This window comes from Cariama cristata, unplaced genomic scaffold, assembly GCF_000690535.1.
Source record: "Cariama cristata isolate BGI_N322 unplaced genomic scaffold, ASM69053v1 scaffold7972, whole genome shotgun sequence".
Classification (NCBI taxonomy): domain Eukaryota; kingdom Metazoa; phylum Chordata; class Aves; order Cariamiformes; family Cariamidae; genus Cariama; species Cariama cristata.
In genome coordinates, this window is record NW_009604342.1 from 1 (window position 1) to 7,200 (window position 7,200).

A 7,200-nucleotide genomic window follows, 5' to 3' on the forward strand; every position below is an offset into this window, starting at 1 on the left:
TTTCTCATTGCCCTACTGTGGTTTGATTGATAATAAATTACACTGATTTCCCAAGGGGAGTCTGTTTTGCCCATGATTGTAATTGCTGAGTGATCTCTCCCTGTCCTTATCTTGACCCACGAGCCTTTCATTTTTTCTTATTTTCTTTTTTGCATTTTCTCTCCCCTGCCCAGCTGAGGAGGGCAGTGATAGAGCGGCTTTGGTGGGCACCTGGCATCCAGCCAGGGTCAACCCACCACACGTAGACTGAGGTTTAGTCCTGTTTTGTTCCACAGTCCCCTCCCTCTTCACAGTTGCCTGGATCAAAAGCTCTTGGTTTGATACAGCAGCGAGTTCAACCCCTGAATGCAGAGAGCCCTTCTCACTCCCGGTAAGGCACAGCGTTTTCTGGCTCTGCTGCATGGCTGGGGTAAGGCTAACCTGAAAATCACTGCTGTACCCCTCTGCTGGTACTTTGCCTTTCCTACCGAGCCCACGACCAGACTGGAAAACAAGGGTTAGTTGTCAAACAGCAACCAAGACTCTACCCGGTGAAAGAGGGGTTTAAAGAATCAGCGTTAAAGCATCATGACCAGTGCCAAGCAGGACCCCACGTCCCCAAGGCTCACTGCAGCACTGAGCAGGAGTCTCTGTGGCGCAATCGGTGAGCGCGTTCGGCTGTTAACCGAAAGGCTGGTGGTTCGAGCCCACCCAGGGACGGGTTCCCCTTTCCCTGCCCATGGTGGGGGGGTGGAACTAGGTGACCTTTAAGATCCCTTCCAACCCAAACCATGCTCTGCTCTGTATAAACAGAGGACGCTATCCAGTCCCCTGGGCAAAGGCAGAGGAAGGAAAAAAGCAAACTGAGAGAATTACAGGCAGTTTTGTGGTGAAACAGGATGCCGCGAAGGGGAAGAGACACAACGCAGATAAAGAATGTGAAAAGGGATGGTATGAGAAAACAAGGGGCACTCCAGAGGAGCAGTGGGTGTGGGGTTCTTGCCAGGCACAAAACCAACAACCCCGAAGTGGCTGAAAGCCCAGACCTTTTGTTTTCTTAACAGAGTTTTTTGTCATCATCTGGAATTATTTAATCTGCACTTCAAAAGTCTTCCAAGAGACAGCCAACCTAGACCTGCTATTCAAAACTTCAGCAAAGGCAGTTTTTCTCTGACATTCCCCAGACTGTTTTCAGCTGCACCTTGCAACCCGCGCTTCCCCTACAGAAATGTATATTCTTAGCAAAATGTATATTCTTCTGCACATGGGTCAGGCTTGCTAACAAAGCATGAAGATTTCACAACCAATTGCCAATGCCTAGTCTCTTGTATCTCTAAATTTCCTGCTTTTTTGGTAAATATTTCTCATTATTATGATTGATATCAAAGCTCTTGAGGGAGTTAAAGGGTTAATGGAGTTCAAAAAAAGTAGAATAGAACTGACTATAAAAAGCTACTGCAATTAATAATGGCTGAGAACTTCAGTTGCAAGAAAAAGATGTGAAAGCAGAAAAAAATAAATGAACAGCTTTAAGGCTTAATCTGTAGATGTTGCACACTTTATGTCAGGATTTTTAAATATCTGATTGTTTGGTAATGATTAAATTCTTTAGCTTTACAGCAGACCTGCAGACTAACCTGTTGAAGTGGAACAGAGCTGCGGGTGTGGGATGCCCTACCCTGGCCACTAACCACTCCAGGGAAACCCCAAAGCACACACGATGTGGTATGGAGCATCAAACACCAAAGCAAGTATTTGCTCTGTTGGTGCAGGCTAGTAGTTGGAGTTTAAGCAGTAATCCCAATAAGCCAGGAGCTCTCTGCTGCCTCTGTGATTAGCTTAATTACAAACAGAAGTCACCTGTTCTCCCTTTGTGTGTATAGGTCTATTAACACTAACATGTGCTCCTGCCATCTGCCGATGAGCTATTTCCAATTTTACAAAGCAAAACAGACAATATTTGCAGGTGTTTGGAAATGTATTTATATGGCTAATGGCCTAATCCACAAGACCTAAACATTCCCAAACATTCCCAAACAATTTTTACTTTTGCAGGTACTCCTGCAAGACAATGTTGTCTGAACAAATATCAGACATGGTTAACTCAAGATTCTGACGGAAAGTTCAACAAGGCCAAGTGCAAGGTCCTGCACATGGGTCAGGGCAATCCCAAGCACAGATACAGTGGAGAATGGATTGAGAGCAGCCCTGAGGAGAAGGACTTGGGGGTGTTGGTTGATGAGAAGCTCAACATGACCCAGCAATGGGCTCTCACAGCCCACAAAGCCAACTGTGTCCTGGGCTGCATCCCAAGCAGGGTGACCAGCAGGTCGAGGGAGGGGATTCTGCCCCTCTGCTCTGCTCTGCTCTGGGGAGACCCCCCTGCAGTACTGCCTTCAGCTCTGGGGTCCTCAGCACAAGAAGGACATGGACCTGTTGGAGCGAGTCCAGAGGAGGGCACGGAGATGATCCGAGGGCTGGAGCAGCTCTGCTGTGAGGACAGGCTGAGAGAGTTGGGGTTGTTCAGCCTGGAGAAGAGAATAGGGCTTGGGTGGGGCTGTGAGCAACCTGGTCCTGTCGAAGGTGTCCATGCCCATGGCAGGGCAGTTGGAACTAGGTGATCTTTAAGGTCCCTTCCAACCAAACCATTCTATGATTCTATGAAATCAAGAGAGGTATTCATCTATTGCTTCAGTTTTGCCTCTTGGTCTGGGCCTTTGCCTCTGGCTTGCAAATATTCTTGGATTCAGAATCATAAGCTCGTCAAGGGATGCTGCATTCCTAGCAGAGATGAGTCATGAGATCCAAGGTTTGTTTCAAGTGCCATATTGCAATGAAACTTCAAGAATGCGTTTACTCACAGCGTTTCTACTTAGTCTGAATATTGTAAAGCCAAACAAAACATATTGTTTTCCTTTGATAAAACTTGACATGCTTTGCTTGCAGTGTGATTCAAACTGTCCGAAGAGATTGTTACTACTATATATTCAACCCAATATTAATTGAGACATAAAATGGTTACCAGATCAAAGCCTATTTTCATAAAATTCCTCTGGAAGGAGTAGCCTGAGAAGATATTTGGCCATTTCACATTAGATGTTGCACAACCAAACCATGTGGTGAAATGAGAGACAGATTTTTCCCTGCTGACTTCAACAGTTCTATCAAGATTTACTAGATTAAAACAACTTAGGTGGCTGAAGCTTATAGCTGATACACCTGCATGTTACATCCTTCTTCCCTCCTCATCTGTCAAATCTATGCAGGATTTGTATTTTCTGGCAACTTGTTATTTTTATGTGGTTTGGCATTGGTAATTACATCAACCTGAAAGCTTGTCATTTATGTGTAGGGTAGATTATCCAGTGGTAGGGCCCTACCAATTTTATCCCTTAAGGAAAAAAGAGTAAACTTGAGTAAATGCGGTACTCAAAATCTGAAATTGCCTTGCTGAAGAAATACTACTGGCTTCTTCCTACAAGGTGGAAAAGTAACATGCTGAGCCATTCTCAGAAGAGACCAGGTTAAAGATTAGGCTCCTGTAAAGCAGTAGAACTGTTCCTAAAATTTAAATAGGACAAATTTGAAATCTGGGGTCATTCAGTGCTCAGCAGAATGAAGCTGTATGAACGCAAAACTCTCGAGCACAAGGTGCAGGACTTTCTGGGACTGAGGAGGTGTTCAACCAGGACCATCAAGGCTCTCCCCACAAACTTTGTCATGTTTCCATCTTCTCTACCACTCCTCCTCATCCTCTTCACCACCATCAGGCATCTTTACCAGACCACTGTGAAGAAATGTCCTCTCTTCAAGGCAGCAGTTGCTGATCAGATTTGAGCATATTTGCCCCTCCTGAAGCCCTGCTCTTGCTATAGGGGGACTCTTAGACATCAGGGTTCCTTCCCTTCAGGCTTTTTAAAACACTTTTTGGACACAACCATAATAAAAATAGCACAGGGCAGCCCTGCTGCTGGCTGCCAACGCTGGGCGCTGCTCCCAGAACAGGCCTGCGCCTTAATCCTGCCAGTCCCGTGACTGCGCGCCAGGGCTACGCTTCAGCTCATCGGGGACAAACGCAACGTGAAACTGTTCTGAGATTCAATTAGATAATAATACGATAAACGCTTGTCCCGACAGCTTTCCTAGAGCATTCTTGGTTTTGGGATCCTTTCCCTGCAATTCAGGTTTTGCATTCTCCTCTCCCCTCTCCTGAGCCCTGCTGCCAGTCCCCTTTTCCCTCATCTGACTTTCCTAAATGCAGTAGATGAGTCACTGTTTCCTCCTTACAGCCCATGAAGTGTTTTTTCAAACCCCTTGAAAAAAACACCTTGTTTGAGGCTCTTTCCCCACCCACCCTTCCTGCAGACAGACTAAACCCCGTAGTTTCTCTTGCTGCCCTTAGAGCACCCACCACTCCGTCCCAGTTCGGTCTTTAAGGTCACTGCTCCTGAAGATGGGCATTGTAGAGATTGTCAGCAGGGAGGATCCGCAGCCATCCCATGGCAGAGAAGACACAAAAGCCATGCATGGCTTTCCCCAAACCACCTCACCTTTTCATCAGCGAGAAATCAAGCCTCATTGAAGCTGCAAGGATTTCACGTTGGCAGTTGTAGCTATCCTCAAAGGAGCTAAGCCAAAACACTGACTTTTATATACACACACACATACATATACATGCATAAAAAGAAATAAATAATATATAAAAAGGTGCTGAAAGGCTCAGAACCTCATTTAAACCTCACCCAACAACAACACGTATGCCATCATGCAACGGTTGGTCTTGGGGCCCGCAGGGACTCAAAGCAATGCTACCGACACGCTCCCCACCGGGCCCCCCGCACCAGCCACCGGTCTCCTGCCCGGGGCTCCTGCAAACACCAGCCCAGCCCAGCTCCAAGACACCAGCTTACAGTTTTTAATGTGATATAGTATCACTCACCAGAGGTGCCCGAGGGAAAAAAAGCATTCCACTCACCTAATTGTGTTAATCTAATGTTTCTCCCTCTTCTGGAATTAAGCTATTTTTTAAAAACTTGACTGTATTAAGGTTTCAGCATTGCAAAGCTTAAGAGAAGAAGGACTAGGATAAAGGCTGTTTTAAGGTAAGTTTGAATGACATGTTTTAACAAAAGTTTTAGTAACTTTGAAGGTCCCCAAATTATTTTTTTTTTTTTTCTCAAAGAGTAACTGAGGCTTAATTCTTGTGATTATCCATGTGGGAGCGTATATGGAGGCTTGGGGTGGAGGGGGTGTGATTTGTTTTTTAACTCCTCCAAATATTTCACTGGCATTTGGAGGAATGGTCAAGAATAACACAGAAAAATGCCAATGTGATATAGTATCACTCACCAGAGGTGCCCGAGGGAAAAAAAGCATTCCACTCACCTAATTGTGTTAATCTAATGTTTCTCCCTCTTCTGGAATTAAGCTATTTTTTAAAAACTTGACTGTATTAAGGTTTCAGCATTGCAAAGCTTAAGAGAAGAAGGACTAGAATAAAGACTGTTTTAAGGTAAGTTTGAATGACATGTTTTAACAAAAGTTTTAGTAATTTTGAAGGTCCCCAAATTATTATTTTTTTTTTCTCAAAGAGTAACTGAGGCTTAATTCTTGTGATTATCCATGTGGGAGCGTATATGGAGGCTTGGGGTGGAGGGGGTGTGATTTGTTTTTTAACTCCTCCAAATATTTCACTGGCATTTGGAGGAATGGTCAAGAATAACACAGAAAAATGCCAATTAGCTGAAAGAGACAATGATAAATAGTTGAGAACACCTGGATTTTTAAGAGCTGGAAGAAACCTGATTTGAGAGTTATCCCAACCTGCCATGGCAAACTCACAAAGTGTGGTCATAGAAAAAAAATCTGTATTTCCCTGTCTCTGAAACATCTCCAAAAGGTGTAGGTTTCTCACAGACAGCAAGCCCACAGACGTTAACTGCCCCGTATGCTGCCGTCCCTGACTCCTTCCCTCTCTTACTGAGCTGATCCTTTTCTCCTTCTGAAGCTGAAGCAGCTCATGGATTCTGTAGGCTGAATTTGAGGCAGACTGAAGGAAACCACACTTGCCCTCAGGGAAAGTCAGATTTATCAACTGCGAGTCATTTCTGAAGCCCTTGGGTTTGTTTAAATAGATTATGTAGCATCTCAGTCAGCTTTCTCTGCTAGGGACAGTACGAAACTTCCCTGTTTCAGCAGCAGTACCATAAATCTTGAGCGTTTTAGAAGATAGAGACCTTCCTGCAACTCCAACACCGCACCCACGAGATACGGCCGTAGGTGAGTTAAGGGGCCATAACCCTCCTGTCCTCCACTTTGGGGATGACGAGCACTGCAAGGGCTTCACTAACCAGCAGCCACTGAATCTCCGCAGTGGTTGTGGACAACCCCTGGGTGAGACAAAGGCGTTTTGTGCTCTTTGTATCTTCTCAGTCATCGGGTGGAGGCTCGCCCCACACATCCAGTTGTGTAAGTAAAGACATAAACAAGGACTAAAGCAGGAGGCCCTGTATCTCAGGGAAAAGAGAAAGAGTAAGCGTGCGTAACACCAAGGATTTGGAGAGCATTTGGCCCCTGACCTGGGCAGCCTGACGCGGCAGTGCGTACAGTTGCTCATACAGCTGTTGAATAATAAACATCTCAACATGGCCTTGGGATGGTACTTCTAAATACTCAGCTCTTCACTGAAGCAATCAGAACCCTGACTAAAAGATTTACCCTGTGATAATGTTCCTGCAGACGTTTTTACACAGTCCATTTGACTTCAAAAGACAGTATCTTTTAAAAGAGCAAGTGCATCTTACAAAACAACCGTTAAGCTGTATGATACTTTGTTTGAAATATTGTTCTGCTCTTCCACTTCTAAAACGTAATCTTTGTCTCAATGTTTATCTTCTCTTAAAACATAGCAAAATTGCTACAGTATTTCTCCTAAAAAGTTTTCACCTTCTTTACCACTTTGGATTTCTTGCTGTGTTAGGTTCTAAGCTTATATTATTAGCCTCAATTCATTTGCTACGCAGTTTGGGCCCACAGATAAAAAGCAAATATCACTTTGGGAAGCAAGCAAAGTACAAAAAGGACTATAACTCACTCACCATAGAAAGCACCAGAGGGCTGGTTGTTTGAAATATCAGAAGAAGCTGTTTAAAATGAAAAACTGGTGGGTTCTCCCCCCCCCCCCCCAACCCCCCACGCCCCCTCACCCCAAAAGAAGCTTGC

General features: G+C 44.8%; 1 non-coding gene across 1 annotated transcript; it reads left to right on the forward strand.

Moving 5' to 3' along the window:
- Positions 1-625: 625 nt before the first annotated feature.
- TRNAN-GUU lies at positions 626-699 on the forward strand. Its single transcript has one exon. It is a non-coding gene; the product is annotated as a tRNA-Asn (tRNA).
- Positions 700-7,200: the final 6,501 nt, after the last annotated feature.